We start from the raw sequence: 16,683 nt of genomic DNA, 5'->3' as shown, positions 1-16,683 counted from the left end.
AAGGCCATGTTTGATGACTGAAGCTTACATATGTTTTATGACAGACAAGGCAGCCATCTGAGTCACTTTTGTCCAACTCAAAGTTCTATCATATGTCTACTCTCCAAGTTTTACTATGCCTTCTTGATAAAACTTTGCAAGGGGAGTCTTTAGGGGGTTTTAAACTCACAACTTTCTGTGGTTTCATAGGAGTGGACAGAGCACTATATGTGGAGTCCTGTCAGCTCCTCAGTAAATGCACACCTCTAGGCTGACACACATCATAGGCAGTGCCAGGGGGATGGCTTTCTAAATAAATTGCAGGTCTCCGCCCTTCAGTAGGGAGTAAAGTCAATTCAGTGGCTCATGACCAGTGTATGGTGGAAGTTGGAGTTGTGAGGGAACACAACAGAAAATAACAGAGGACATTTCATGTGGTATGGCTAAGTACTGTTTCATGAAACCTTTATTTCTGTTATATTTATTATTTGTATGTCTATGTATATACTAGGTTTCAACACAGGATGTGTTTCTTATAGCACACTGACTGGGCTACAAAGGACTATCCAAGGTACTGAATGTGTCCCCCTCAAAATTCATATCAAAATCCTAACCCCAAGATGATGGTATTAGGAGGTGATTAGGTCATAGGGTGGGATTCGGGCTCTTATAAAGGAGATCCCAGAAAGCTCTTTCTCCCTCTTTCTGTCACATGAGGGTACTAGAAGAAGTTTGCCATCTGTAAGCTGGAAGAGAGCCCTCTCCAGAACCTGACCATGCTGGCACCTGATCTTGGACTCTTAGCCTCCAGAACTATGAGAAATAAACTGTTTTTGTTTATGAACCACCCAGTTTTTGACACTTTGTTATGGCAGCCTGAACCACCTAAGACAAGTTGGTATTTTTCTCTTATTTACAGTTCAAGTTTGACTAACTGGAAAAGCTATGTGCAAAGATTAAATGCAAGCTTGGGTTATGCCAACTTATATTAACCAGTTTTTATAGGATGCTACCGTCCAGTCTCTTATTCTATTCTAAAAATACCTGGATCATAAAAGAGAATTTTTTTTTTCAGATTTTAGATTCAGGGGTTACACATGCAGGTTTGTTACCTGGATATATTGCATGATGTTGAGGATTGGGCTTCAATTGAACCCATCACCCAAGTAGTGAACACAATACCTGATAGGTAGTTTTTCAACCCTTACCTCCCTCCTTCCCTGTCCCCTTTGGAGCTCCCAGTATCTACTGTTCCCAATTTTATGTCCATGTGTACCCAATGGTTAGCTCACACTTATAAGTGAGAACACGCGGTATTTGGTTGCTTCTGTGTTAATTTGCTTAGGATAATGGCCTCCAGGTGCATCCATTATGCTACAGAACATGATTTTGTTTTTTCTTATGGCTGCATAATATTCCATGGTGTATATATACCACATTTTCTTCATCCAATCCATCATTGATGGTCACCTAGGTTGATTCCTTGTCTTTGCTATTATGAATAGCGCTGCAATGAACGTGTGACTGCAGGTGTCTTTTTGATAAAACAATTCATTTTCCTTTGGGTATATATCCAGTAATGGGATTGCTGGGTTGAATGATAATTCTATTTTCAGTTCTTTGAGAAATCTCCAAACTGTTTTCCACAGTGGCTGAACTAATCTGCAAACCAACCAATCGTGCATAAGTGCTCCCTTTTCTCTGAACCTTGCCAGCATATGTTGTTTTTTGACTTTTTAATCATAGCCATTCTGACTGGTATGAGATGGTATCTCATTGTGGTTTTGATTTGCACTTCTCTGGTGATTAGTGATGATAAGCATTTTTTCATGTTTCTTGGGCACTTGTATGTCTTCAAGGAGAATGCTTTAGCCTCCAACTAACTTCTTCTTTAACAACTGCTTCCCTCTTAAATAATTAGGTTCTATTAGCCTTTATATTTAGAATAAATGTTATATTCTGTGATGGGAGAGATCAGGCAAACCTATTTAAGTCAAGTTATATGGTATGGCATCCCTTTTAAGTTGAAGCCATATAGTTCTCCATAGATGTGCAGAGCAAGTCAGATGTAACTGGCTGTATCCTTGAAGACAGGAATTCTTTTCAGGACAACCCCCTTTCAACTGCATGTCCATCTTCTTTCCTCTAAATAATCATTCCCATTCCTTCACATCTCTTGCTATGCTTTCCTTCCTTTTACTTTTACAATTCTAATTTTTAAAATAAGTAATCCACACATATGGGTCCAAATTCAGAGGTACAAATAAATATGGGATGAAAATTCTCCTCCCATCCATGCCCCTCAGCTAGCCAATTCACCTCCCCAGAGGCAAACAAAGACACTAGTATCTCAGGTATTCTTCCAGAAATATTTTATATCATGCCTTTGGGGCAACCTTCCTTGGGGATAATACCTGCAGCTACCATTATAGAAATGTGGCTCATGACAGGTGAAATTAGGCAGTGGTAATGAAAGTTGAAGATCAAGTTCATGGACAGGATCGGCAATATGAAGTGGTTCATTCATGATCTCTGTGCATTTCCTTTCTTTAGTGGGAATTTACAAAAAGGATTTTTTTAAGGTAAAAGTATTGGTATTCATTTACTTATTCACCCAAGACAATTCTACATGTGCCGACACTATGGGGATGCAATGGGCCCTGATGATTAGCAGCTGGTGGGGGCGAGGAAACTAGTCAAATAATCATACTGTTGAAGCCCTCCTGGAGAGGGAACCACTGGTCCTGTCCTAGACTGGGGATGGGTGGCCAAGGCCTCCTTTCAAAAGTAACCTTAGAATTGACCTGAAGCGTGGTCGACCAATGCTGAGAACACTCCAAAGGGGGCAACGAGTGTGCTGCACAGAGGGTGTGAAGCTGGCAGGTGCAAGTGTGGCTCAGAAACAGCAAGGGGCAGAGTGGGGGATCTGAGACTGGAGTGGCAGCAGGACCAGGACCGTGCAGGGCCCCAGAACCATGTCAATGACCCACATCTTCACTCCAGGCACAAAGGGAGGCCATTGAAGAGTCTGGGGCAGATCCCTGTGTTTCTCTCTGTCCAGCACCCCCAGCCCCAGGCCCCACCCCTTGGTCAGGAAGTTTTTCCTGCACCCATGTCAACTGGTTCCTTTTATGAGGAAATACAGAGAGAATGATTTTGAGTCATGTTTCTTTATCTATCCTGCCAGTTATGCAAAGCAACCCAGGCCTTTTCCTCAAAGCTGCCAGGATAAGCCACAGTCAACAGTCAGAGACAGGTGCCTTTTGGGAGAGGCTTAGATTTTATTCCTAGACCACAGGTGGTGAATTTCTCTGCTATGGTGGCCACAAATGTGATGTTGCCGGGTCCTGGGGGAACTCAGGGGCAGAGTATAACCAACTGTGGAAGTAGAGCAGTCTTTGGTTCTTTGTTGGAGTGAGTGGAGTGCACCTTGGGAACTGCCGGAGAACTCTTAAGAACTTGGTATTTGCAGTAGGGTTGGGTAAGTCCCTAGAGCTACACTGGAGTTTCCATCCTGTTCCTTTAAAAGTATTTGACTGTAGTTATGAACCTGCCTCTGACTGGACTCCAGGAGAGCAAAAACATCAGGGTAGAAAGCTACTTGGAAAAACAAGTCCTCAGAGGCTGTCCAAGAGCTCAAAAGGCCACTGAGGTGGAGAGCCCTGGGGCCAGAATTTGTGTGCTTCTGTGAGGGTTTGGCGGGGTACAGGAAGTAGAGATCTGGCCAGCGAGCCTCAGGTGCCCTCCAACCATCACAAGTGCCCTGGTTACAATATGGGTAATGGATTCTAGGAGACCCAGAGTGGACTCAGGATACCAGAGAGGTTCTGGCTCAGTCCTGCAGAGAGACAGGAAGTTGGGCTAGGATAGAATCTGCACAAATGATGAGAAGCAGATGGAATGGGAAAGATACTCAGGAAGCAAAATCAATAGACATTGGTGATGGATTAGATGTGTGTGCAAAGGGTGGAGCCAAGGATGGCTCCCAAGTTTCTGATCGTGCTACTTGGTGACTAGTGGTGCCCACCACAGAGCCGGGAACCTTGCAGGAGTATCAGATGTGGAGAAAACAGATCATGATTCTGGTTTTGAACATGTAGAATTTGAGGTGCCTTTGGGATATCCAAGTGCAATGTCAATTATGCAAACTAGAGTTCAGAGAAAGACTTAGTTTGGAGATATAAATTTTAGATTCGCTTATGTTCTCCTTTTTAAAACTCTTATTTCAAAACTATACTTTGAGGTGCTACACCATGAAACAGAGAAAAAGAGTATGGGCTTCATAGTCGGAAAAGCCAGGGCTAGAACCTTCATGCCATCCCTTACTGGTTCTGTGCTCTGGTACAAGTTACTACTAACCTGACTAGGTTTCCATTTCCTTCTCTTCAGTGAAGAAATGCTGCAGCTTGGAAGCACATGGTGATGAAAAGAAACAGCACTTGAGAAGTGCCTGGAACAGAGTAAGCTCTCAGCACAGTCAGCCTCCTTGACAGCCAGGACCATGTTTATATTAACACTTTCTGTAAACCCCATAATACCCATCACTTGGCAGGCTCTGTGACTACCAAAAGCTTTTTTATATTGTATCTGAAGTCCTAGATACCCAATCTATTCACAATACTTTGCTCTCCTGTGATCCGCACAGTTCTGAGAAAAGCCAAGACTGGCAGAGGGAGAATTTTTCATTTCTCCCCTCATATTTCTGAAGGAGCAGGCAGATAGCACTCCCTCAACACATCCTGGGTTTACCTGGGAATACTGAACACTTCAGGAGGCTTATACTTGGAGCAACAGATTTACCATGTACTGGCAATATTGGGTACGCAGCAGAATCACCTGAAGGCCTGTCCTCCATCCATAGAGTTTATCTGCATTTCTTTTCTTTCTTTCCTTTTTTTTTTTTTGAGTCGGAGTTTCACTCTTGTCACCCAGGCTGGAGTGCAATGGTGCGATCTTGGCTCATTGCAACCTCTGCATCCCGGGTTCAAGCGATTCTCCTGCCTCAGCCTCCCAAGTAGCTGGGATTACAGGCACCTGCCACCATGCCCAGCTAATTTTTGTATTTTTGGTAGAGATGGGGTTTCACCATGTTGGCCAGGCTGGTCTCAAACCCCTGACCTCAGGTGATCCACCTGCTTCGGGCTCCCAAGGTGCTGGGATTATAGTTGTGAGCCACCGCGCCTGGCCTCATCTGCATTTCTAACAAATTCTCAGGTAGTGATGACTCTCTTGGTCTAAGGACCGCACTTTGAGAGTCACTGCCCTGGCTTCTTCCACGGTATTGGGACTGTTGATGTAGCTGATGTTCAAATAAATACCAGTTCAAATACCACCTTTATGTGAGGCATCATAGGAATTGCCTTGTATATGAACACCAAAGTGTCTTAATTAGGAATGAATATGTTTATGATTTAGGTACATTTAGAGCCCATTTTAACAGTGTAGCAATGTTTTGTTTTGTGCTTGATAATTTCCTCTTCTTTGTCCACTACTATTCATTTCTAAGTAAATGAAAGAAATCAGTCTTTAAATAGAGACAGTGTTTTCTTAATAATCATGCCAGAATTTATCACCTAAACAAGTGTTTTCTCATCCTAAAGGGTTCGGTCATCATTGTAAAGGAGCTGCCATAGCTAACACGTAAGCACTGTCCTCTCAGTCTGATTCAGCTTGAGTAACCTAAATGATGGCCCACTTCATCTTGACAGGATGGATGGGGCTTATTCATGTATTCATTTAAATATTTACTGAGGATCTACTATGTGCCAAACACTAGAAAAACAGTGTTATGAACCATGGCCTCTGCCCTCTAAGAGTTTATAATCTTGGGTTGAATGTGAGTTTGGACACAGGGAAACAAGTGAAATACATAAATGAATAAGCATCCGTGTTAATCTGTTTTTGCATTGCCATAAAGGAATACCTAAGGCTGCATAATTCATAAAGAAAAGAGGTTTTATTTTGGCTCACAGTTCTGCAAGCTGTACATAAGGCACAGTGCCAGCATCTGCTTCTGGTGAGAGAGGGCCCCAGGAAGCTTACAGTCATGGAGGAAGGTGAAGGGGGAGTCCATGTAAAAGAGGGAGCAAGGGAGGGGTAGGAGATGCCACACGCTTTGAAACAACCAGATCTCATAGAGCAAGAGCTCACTCATTACCATGGGGAGTGTACTAAGCCATTCATGAGGGATCCATCCATATGACTCAAACTCTTCCCATCAGGCCCCACCTCTAGCATGGGGAATCACATTTCAACCTGAGATTTGGAAGGGACAAACGTCGAAACTGTATCAGTATCCCTGTGACAAGTGAACAAAACATATGGAGAAGGTCTCCTTTAGGTTGGAAGGACAGAAAAGTCCCCAGGAGGAGGTGATATTTAAGCTGATTAACTTAGAGAAGCTTAAAGTCCATTCTTGTCTCTGTACCCTGAACCAAACTCACTATTAAGCCACTCTGGGCATTTGAGAACTATGCTTACTGAATACTTTCAAATAAAACAGAATATATTTAATATTTATTTTTCTCCTAAAGAAGATAAATAATGCAAAATTATTCCTAGGCATTTTGGTTAAAAAAGTTGTAGTCTAGTGAATAAATATAATTTATGATTTAAAAAAAGGACTACTATAAACTATCAACATTAGTATCTATCAGACTGCCTAATATTTCTAAAATGGTTTGAAAAATAATAGAATCATTAGAATAATTATGGAACATCCCAAGATTTTGAAGAGTGATATTCATTTGGATATATAAATTGTTCAGTAAACACTTATTAAATCCTCACCACCTGCCAGACACAGTGCCAAGTTCCAAGAATACAAATATAAATAAAACATGATGCTTAACCTTTTCCATTGACAAATATTTGCTGAACACCTATGATGTGCTTACTACTCCCTCAAGGAGGTCGTTGCATTGCTTTTTAATTGTTGTTGCTGTTTTGTTTCCTTACTTTATTACCAAACATATGATCAAGTGATCCAGAGAGCACAATGATGGGCATGGTTTAAAAAAGAAAGAAAAAAAGTGTATATTAAATTAAAAACCCACTATGAAACATGTTGAATCCACTGCATGTCTTAAGTCTGTCTACGAAGCAAGGAAAGCACATTTTTATGGCTCGCTCTAATTTTATCCTCCCCCACAAACCCCTTGCTCAGCATGACTGAATGGTGAAGGCTTAAATATCACCTTTTCTCTTACAAACTGAATGAACTTTCTGCAGTCCTGTCTGAACTTTAGTTCCAATTCAAGATAATTATAATCTCTGGACCCCTAGTACTTACAATTCCAACCCTTGCCTGAACTTCCACTGAAAGACATACACACCCATTTTAAAACCAGGAGCAATACCAAACACTCAATGCTTTATATTTCATTGCAATTTCACAATTGATTTTCTAAAAATATTAGAGAAAATGAGTCTCAAGAACTTACTGTGCATCCATCATGTAAATTACCCAAACATGTTACATATTCATTGTTTGTTGAGTCCCATAAACAATACAGAAGACTTCCTACAAGAACACACACTTCATGTTGTTTATTCCAGTGCTAGTTTGTTTTAACTTAAAATGATAATACCAAGGCACTGTCAGCTTACTGAACATGCAACCTTGTCCCAGTCACTCTGTTTCAAATCTTTCCAAGAGTAATCTAGTTTGGGCAGGATTCCTGTGTTTTCCTGTGTGATCATCTCCTTTACATACCTCTGATGAAGCGATACAGAAGTAAATACAATTGAGAATAGAATGTACAAAACCAAGCCTGTTTTCCCTGACCTAATCTTATATATTAAAAGGAACCTGACTGAATACAATTCTCTGTCAATAGCAGCTGATTGTTTATGACACAGTACCCCAAAAATTTCATCATAAATTAAGTTTAAAGTTGATTTTTAAAAAGAAAAAAAATAAAACAGAAGCCTAGGTTTCCTCCCACCCCAGTTCTCTGGCACTCAGCAAAAAGTAACACATCCTGCTCTATTGATAAGACCACAAATGAACAGTAGAGCTACATAATGTACAGTTCTAACTGGCCAGCTTCTAAAAAAAAATGAAGGATTCCTTCCAACTCCCATTAATGCACTTGATACAAAGAGAACATGTTTCGGCAACAAATACATTTAGGACTTGATGTTTTACAGAATCTACTGAAGGCTCTGGCCATAGGGGAAAAAAAAAATTTCCAGGATATTAAATGTTCTGACTCACCATCTAACAGAAGTACAAGCAAAATGCAAATGCAAATTGAATGTATACATATTTATGACTTTACCAGCTGCATGACAAGGCTACCTTTGGCTTCTGGCTTTATATATCAGGAAGAGAAGTTGAGAATACCAGCATACATTTGTGTTTCTTTTCCTTTCTTTTCTGAGACAAAGCCTTGCTGTGTCACCCAGGCTAGAGTACAGTGGTGCGATCATAGCTCACTGCAAACTTGAACTCCTGGGCTCCAGTGATCCTCTCACTTCAGTCTCCCAAGTAGCTGGGACCACAGGCACGTGCCACCATGCCCAGCTAATTTTTTATTTTTGTATAGATGGGGTCTTGCTATGTTGCCCAGGCTGGTCTCAAACTCCTGGGCTCAAGTGATTCTCCCACCTCGGCCTCCCATGGGATTACAGGTCTTTGGTTTCTATTTGAACAGTTTCCTCTCTCCCAGCACTGATTGGAGCAAAGTATTATTTCTGAGTCTGGTGATGCACATAAACCAGAAGAATCATAGTGAATAGATAAAAACAAACATTTTGGCCGAGCGCAGGGGCTCACACCTGTAATCCCGGCACTGTGGGAAGCCAATGCATGTGGATTGCTTGAATCCACGAGTTACAGACCAGCCTAGGCAACATGGTGAAACCCTGTCTCTGCCAAAAATACAAAAATTAGCCAGGCATGGTAGTGCATGTCTGTTGTTGCAGCTACTCAGGAAGTTGAGGTGGGAGGATTACCTGAGCCTGGGGAGGTTGAGGCTGGAGTTGGGCCACTGCACTCCAGCCTGGGAAACAGAGTGAGACCTTGACTCAAAAAACAAAAAAAAAAGTAAAGAGAAAAAAACATGTTATTTTTAATGGCATCTGCTTGGGCAAGAAAACTTAAACATATAAATGCTAAACCATTTGCAAATGTACTAACTCTCTAATAATGATAGTAAACAGAAGTTTTCTGTTAATCTCTATGATTTCTAAAAGTCAAAACTGTACCTTCACCATAGAACTCCTGGGACAAACTTGAATATGAACCTTCTTAAGAATTCCACATTGATCTTGGTCCTCCTGCTATCATCTTTGTGACCATAAGTAAGTCAATTCACCTAAGTTTTAGTTTTCTTACCCATAAACGGTACTTCTAAACTAATTAATATTTAAATTCTTTATCAGAAGGAAACATACATCAATCCCCAATATAAATTGCAGATCCATTAATAATATTTAAGATCACTATATTCTTTATTATCATTCTTCCAAACATAAAAACACTACTTGTCTGTATATAAAGAGGAGGAGTAGAAAGAGAAGATTGTTAAAAGGAACAGAAACTAGGTTGGTTTTGTTAACTAGGTTCCCCCTCTGAAACCACGAGACAGTATTAGCATCTCCTGAAATTTATTCAATACCCTGTTTTAAAAACAGAATGGTTGGTTTCCCCGTCTCAAGACATACCCTTTCATAAAATGGGACAAGTCAATTTCTAGGAATGTATCTTTCAGCAGCTGTAATACTAACAACTAAAGGGGCGGCGGGGGGCGGGGGGCGCAAACAAAAGAGCATAACATAGATGACATGAGTCTACTGTCTAGGGAGAAAGAAAAGCTCTTCCCTATATGATGCATTCAGAAAAGAGAGCAACAATGGGCTCTGTACCCGCCAGCTTCAGGAGGCACACGCCTGTAGGCAAATTATCTTATGTGTTGGGAATTTACATGGTAAGATGCTTTCTATGTTTTACAGCATATGTTTTCCTTATGAATGACTTCATTCACCCCCTTCATTAATTCAACAGCTATTTACTGAGTACTTACTTTATGCAAACCATAAAGCTAAAAAAAAAAGTTATGAGCTTACAATTAGAATATTCAAGTAAGCCCTGACATGTACCTTACAGTACTTTAACCCCTCAGAATATTTTCAAGTCAAACAGTAAACTAAACAATATACTGTAGATGCTAAGCTAAAACACACTTGTTAAGTTTCATTCCTTTGATGAAGTGGAATGTAGTAAAGGTGGGAAGGGATAAACTAAAGGTGAAAGAGTAATTAGCTAGGTCTCTTAGGTGATGTAGGGTAAAAAGGTGTCCTTCCTCTAGAGAAAATGATAACATTGGATTACAAACACATTGGTAAACATCACAGAATGCTAAAGTTGGAAAGAAAAAACATAATTTCATACAAACGTTTTGTTTTATATGTGAGACACTTGAGACTTGGAAGTGATATGATGGCCCAGGTCATACAGCCAGATGTAGTCCCAGAACTAGAACCCAGGTCACTGGGGGCATGCTTAACAGTCCTTTGTGTATTGCAGTTTCCATGATGTGTCCTCATTGCTATCAGAACTGAAATGATGGCAGAATACACAAAGCAATGGACTGGACATCAGAAGATCCAAGTTCTAGTCTTGTAAATGCCACTAAATGAGATTTAAATCCATGGAAAACTCCCACTGCTTGTCTAAACCTCAGTTTCCTCATCTGTAAAATGTAAACAGTAATTTACAGTGAGACTATGCAGACCACAATAAATGCAGAAGAACTCTGCCATTTAAAAAACCACCTTATATAAGTACAGAGCAGGCACCTGGTTATGACAGAAAACCTAACTGTGATTCTAATACCAGCACTTGTTACCTTGATAAATCTCTGAATCTGTGAGCCTCATGTTCCTTCTGTGTTTACATGGTAAAAAGTCTTTGCCCTGCCTCCCTCAGAAATGTTTGGAATTAGGTGAGAACACTCAAAAGAATTTACAAATTGCAAGACACTGATGCAAATGTAAGGTGTTATTATTAAATCTCTCTAGTCTTAACGTGGACAAAAATGTAATGTGGTTCTATCATTTAGTGCTTCACAGTTTTCCTTCTCAGGTAAGATGTCATCATACATCAGTCTCAAACTCACCAGCTTTCTCATCAGTCCTCATAAGTCTCTGCCCACAGGACCATATCAGAACCACCGTTTCCCTCCGCTCAGAGATCACACATGAAACTCACTCAACCTCCCACTGGTTTACACTTGGCCGATTAAGGTTTTTTCCCAGCGTCTCCTTTCAGCTGGGAATGCTCTAGCAATGCTTCCATGAACACTACCCTACTTCATCACATTAGAGTCCTAATGAAACCAATCCTTTCGCCTTTCTCCACTCCAACAGCTGCAGAACGCTTCAGTCTCTTCGCAGAACAGGGGAGAAGTCTCTGGCTGAATGTGCTTCATTAGAGGGACAAAAGGGGTTCCCCAAACCGAGACTCAGAAGTACTGACACAGAGACCGCTTCTTCCTTGCACGAGATTAACACATTCTGAGGTCCTACTGGTCCCTTAAGGATCATTCACCTTAAAGCTAGGGCCTCCTGCATCTGAGAATGTCACAGAGAGGTAGTGATGATAGTGGGTGTTATTTCTGATCTGTAACACGCTCCCTTTAAAAAAGCATCAGAGTAACTAGGATTGCCTTGTTCGGAGCCCTGATTTCAGTAGATTCGATGAAAGAATTAATCAATCTACCCAAATAACTTCTCCGGAATAGGTTTCTACTCAGCCACGCTGGGCACCAGACAAGAGAGCTGGGGGTTGGGGGGGATAAGAAATGACAACACGCTCATCTGCATAGATGCCAGATAAGCAGACATTTGTTGTCTTCTGTTCTGGCGACTCCTGGCACCGGCATAGTGAATCAAACCCGGGCATTCTCCCTCCCCAGTGCCCCTACACTCCCAGCCCCTGCCCCAGATGTTGAAGCGTCACGTTGACCAGGCTGGGGGAGAAAGCCTGGGAAACGCAGAAGTCTGTTGCTGCATTTAGACTGGAACCATACCGCACCTGTTCAATCCGGCACCAGCGCCAGAAATGAGCAGAACACCAACTCGCAAGCCCCTCTTGAGATACCAGGGCGCCTAACAAGTTCACCGCTGTTTCGTACCGGGGGAGGGTGGTGGGAGACCTTTCCTTCCGCTGCCAAACTCTGCAGGTTCCCCGGAAAAGGGGAGAGTACTCCTATTTAAGTGAACCCAGAGTGATCTCCGAGTGTCACTGCGGCCCCGGGGATCCGGGTGACGAGCGGGTGGGTGTCCGTTGGGAGCGCGCAGCTGTGGCCCCCGCGGAACGAAGGTCCGCTTCGGTGGCCACGGGCGCCCTCTCCACGTCACCCCCAGCACAACGCAGACAGGCAAAGTGGAAGGGTAGAGAGACCGACGGGTTTCAGCAGAGATGCAGAGCCCCTAAGCGCGAGCCCCTCAGAAGGGTCTAGTGGGAAGGGGCCGGGGACGCACAGGAAACTTACCTCACCCGGGCAGCATTCGGGTGCCTCCGCTACCAAGACCAGTTGCGCCACAGTCTGCAAGTTATCGGGACGTTGTCGCTTCCCCACAGCGAAGGGAGAGCAGTGCAGGCGAGGGGCGGGAGGGGCGGGAAGGCAGAGGGGGCGGCGGGCGGGGCCGGGGCCGGGGGCAACGCTGGGGGCGGGCAGGTGCCGGGGCTGTAGCCGCGGGGCCAAACTCGCTCCGGACGCGCCTTGGCGGGGGCGCGCGGCTACGAGTGTGCAGTGCGCGCGCGCCGCGGCGAGTGTGTGTGTCCCCGCTTTCCCCTTCCTTCCCCGCCGGTCCTCCGGCCAGACGGAGCAGCGAGCGGCCGCCAAAGCCCAGCAGCTCCGAGCGGCTCCACTGCCGGGCGCAGCCTCGCCGCGGCGCGTTCGGGGACCGGGAACCGGGGACCGAGAGGAGCAGCAGCGGCGCCCCCCGGGCTCGGGCGCGGGTTCCCGCTTGGTGCGCGCCGGAGTCCGAGCGAGGCGCAGAGAGAGCCGGTTGCGCGGCGGCTGCCGCTGCTGGGGAGGCTGCAGGCCCCGCCTGCCGGCCGCCCAGGCTCTTCCCCTTTTCTCTCCACCCACTTGCCCCATCCCCGCAAGCCCCGCAGCGAAGCCAGACCGGTTTGCAGCACCGGCAGCGACAGCGGCCGGAGCTTCAGCCGCAGTGGGCTGGGCGTCTCAGCCGGTGTGTGGGGACCGGGCGCCTGTCCCGCCGCCGCTGGCCCAGACTGAGAGCGGGGTTGGGGTGGGCCCCTGGAATTGGCGGGTGCCTCCAAGACTCCAGGGGTTCCCGGCCGTTCTCAGCGTCTTGAAGCCCTGCGAAACAGGGCTGTGGGGATAGGGCGTCCCCTTTCCCCAGGCCACAGAACTCAGCTACGCCTGGTCGCCCGCCTGCTAGACTCTGCCTGAGGCGGCGAAGCCGGCACTTGAGCGCAGGCGCCCCGTTCACGAGGAAGGGACAGGCCAGGATTCCAAGGCGTTGGTTGCTCCCATTCTAAGGACAGCAGGTGTTCCCAGCAAGTAAGACCTACCCAACAGGTAGGGGTAGGCTGGCGAGGAGGTCCTAGGAGAGAGAAGCTGGGGGATGTCATGGGAAAGCGCTGTGACGGGGCTGAGGGCCAATTCCTACTGATAGCGCTTAGTGGGCTGGGGGCACTTGCAACGTCACCTGATGTCAGTCTAGCTGCGAAGAGGGTAGGGGTCAGATCTAAAGGGCTCCTTTGGGAAAATGCTATCATGAAAGCTAAAGCTGAATTCACTTAATAGGAACCAAAAGGTAGCGGATCCTTCCCGGCTGAATTGAAGCAAATGGTATTTTTCAGCCTCATCACTTCCTTCCACTTACCCTTCTTTACCAAAAACAACGCCGGTGGAAAACGTGGGATACATTCTGTCTGGGGAATAACAACATTTCATGATCCTTATCTTCAGAGTTCTCTGGCTTCCAGTTTCTGTTTGAAGGATACTCCCTTAGTTCTCTGCAAATGAACACCTCTTTTCAGTTTTGTAATCTCTTTGTTTCTCTCACCCCCCACCTTGAGTGAGTCTGCTATGGTTTAATATCAGCCTTGAATCAAGTGCAATAATTTCTTGATAACAGAAGTATCTATTTTTTTTAGCTTTACTGAGCCATAATTGACAAATAAAACAAATATCTGTTATTCTTCAGCTGTTTTCCCAGCCTGCTTCTTCCAGATGTGGCTGGCCATTACTGAGAGATTTAAGGTATGGTTTGTTTAGAACCCTGTGACTTGGGTCTAGTTTTCTCCTGGCATCCTAGACGCTTCGCAGCTCAGAGCAGGAGGAACATACATCTAGTCCAGCCCTCCCGCTTTACAGATGAGGAAACTAAGGTCTCAAGACATTAAGTAACCCAAGGACAAGAACACAGTTTCCCTGACTCTCAATCCCTGAACAATAACTAGCAGAAATATTGTATTAACAAAGTTCAAGATGGGGTGGATAGACCAGTGGTGGAGGACAGAAGAACAGATCAAAGAACCGTTCATCTGACTGGTACGAATCACTGTATAGGGGGCAGCATCATACCGCTGTAACTAGCAGGCTAGTTTGGGATCTGGGAATGGTAATCCCAGTCTCTCCTTTCCTGCTTCTCAGACTTCAGCTATGAAATCCAGAGTGGAAAATGAATTTGCCTCCCAGGGAGGTGGTGGTAAGTGAAAGTGCAAAGTCAGTTTCTGGTAATGCAGGGGAGATGAAGACAGGTAAAACCAAACATTGGATCAAAAGTGATCATGCATTACGTATAAATGTCCAAATACATGTATCCATACACATGACCCTTTTCCCATTAATGAGCCTGGTATTGAGCCACTTCTGTAAAGCCCAAAAGCAAACAGCCTTAGGTTTCCAGAGAGAAGTGTCAAACCAGACTGCCCACTGGCTATTTAGAGAGCTAACTTTATGAAGCAGGATTCTAAGGAACTCTACCAAGAGCCTTACGATTGCATTATTACTGTGAATTGATTAATGGAATGAATGACCATGTAGTATGAGACCTGGTATTTCTTCCTGATTCTATCTCCAACTCTATCAACAGGGATTTAGGAAAGTCATCCTGTATTGGAAATAATACAACAACATCAATATCATGAGCAATAGTGACTTGGCCAGAAATTCTGGAAACCTATTTAAAAATCAGAAAATATTCATCTAATTATTTTGCTTAATTTTAAATGTAATTTTTGCAATTGATTCCTGACCTCAGTCCAAAACTTTAATAATGCTATTGAATACTCCTCTAACTATGAGAAACATGCATGGGTTCCTAGTAGTACATTTGATAGTATTAGTGGCCCCCCAATAAATGACCTCCTTTTTTCTCCAAGGTCTTTCCCTCTAACCTTGTAGTCCCCTCCTATTCTGGGCCCAACCGTATGATTTACTTTGGCCAACAAGACAGTAGCCGGCTTGATGTAAATGAACACTGGAAAAATGTTTACACATTTCTGTTTCCAGTCTTGGAATTCTGACATCACCAGAATAAGCCTGCTGGAAGATGAAAGACCCCGTAGAGCAGAGCTGAGTCATAACAGCTGAGGCATCCTTGACCAGTCAGCCCTCACTTGACTGTGGAGGCACAAGCAAGTCTGAATGAGATTGGCTAGGCTTGGTCCAGATCACCAGAACCACCCTCCCAACTCATAGATTCATGAGAAACAATAAATGGTTGCTGTTTAAAGCCACTGTTTCAGATATTGATTGCTGCTTAACAAACGATCCCAAAACTTAGTTGCCAAAATCATCAGTCATTTACTATTTTTCATGATTCAGTGGGTCAACTAAGCCTAGCTGAGTATTGCCTAAGGTCATTCATGGTTTTTTTGTTTGTTTTTGTTGTTGTTGTTGTTTGTTTGCTTTTGAGACAGGGTCTTGCTGTGTCACACAGGCTGGAACAGGCTGGAGTGCAATGGCATGATTACAGTTTACTGCAGCCTTGATCTCCTGGACTCAAGCAATCCTCCCACCTCCACCTCCCAAGTAGCTGGGACCACAGGCATGCACCCCAACGCCTAGCTAATTGTTTTTATTTTTTTTTGTGGAGATAAGGTCTCACTGTGTTGCCCAGGATGGTCTCAAACTCCTAGCTCAAGCAAACTTCCCACCTCAACCCCTAAAGTGCTGGTATTACAGGTATGAGCCACTGTGCCTGGCCTAGGTCACTCATTTGACGGCATTCAACTGGCCACTGGCAGCTGGACTGAATTGGAAGGTTCAAGAAGGCCTCATTCACATATCAGACACCTCAGTTCTCCTCCACATGACCTCTCTCTGTCCATCCAGCTGGCTTGGGCTTCCTCCCAGCAAGGTGGTTAGACTTCTTCTATGGCATCTTGCTTCCAAGAGGGAGGAATAGAAACTGCCAATTCTCTTAAGGGTTGAGTTTGGAAGTTCTAGAATGTTACTTCTGCTTCAGTCTATTGGTCAAAGCAAGTCACAAGGCCAGTCAGATTCAAGAGGAGGGGAAATAGACTCTGCCTTCTGACTTGAGGGGTACTGTGTTATGTTCAGGAATAAAAGAGCTGATAGCAGCCATTTTTTGAAGACTGCTTCATCCACTACGTGTTTGGGTGCTTTGTGACACCACATCAGATCATCGATATATTCTTCTTAGCTACGCCACTTTGAACCAGTTACACATTCTTTCTGGACCTTTCTATGA

General features: G+C 44.2%; 1 protein-coding gene across 11 annotated transcripts in view; it reads right to left on the bottom strand.

The window, feature by feature from the left end:
* The window catches only part of PIP5K1B (phosphatidylinositol-4-phosphate 5-kinase type 1 beta), a 306,214-nt gene extending 292,772 nt beyond the window's left edge, over positions 1-13,442 (bottom strand). For 4 of the 11 annotated variants that reach the window (XM_063788521.1, XM_001137127.5, XM_063788531.1 and 1 more), the window contains exon 1: positions 12,480-13,043. The gene's annotated coding sequence lies outside the window, so the exon portion shown is untranslated. Of the gene's footprint in view, positions 1-12,479 lie in introns of all 11 variants that reach the window. The other 7 variants (XM_009456691.5, XM_063788530.1, XM_063788524.1 and 4 more) reach the window with 3 other exon arrangements.
* Between the last annotated feature and the right edge of the window lie 3,241 nt (positions 13,443-16,683).

Source organism: Pan troglodytes, chromosome 11 (assembly GCF_028858775.2).
Source record: "Pan troglodytes isolate AG18354 chromosome 11, NHGRI_mPanTro3-v2.0_pri, whole genome shotgun sequence".
NCBI lineage: Eukaryota > Metazoa > Chordata > Mammalia > Primates > Hominidae > Pan > Pan troglodytes.
Note: the sequence above shows the minus strand (reverse complement) of the source record. Positions and strands in the feature narration are given on the sequence as shown.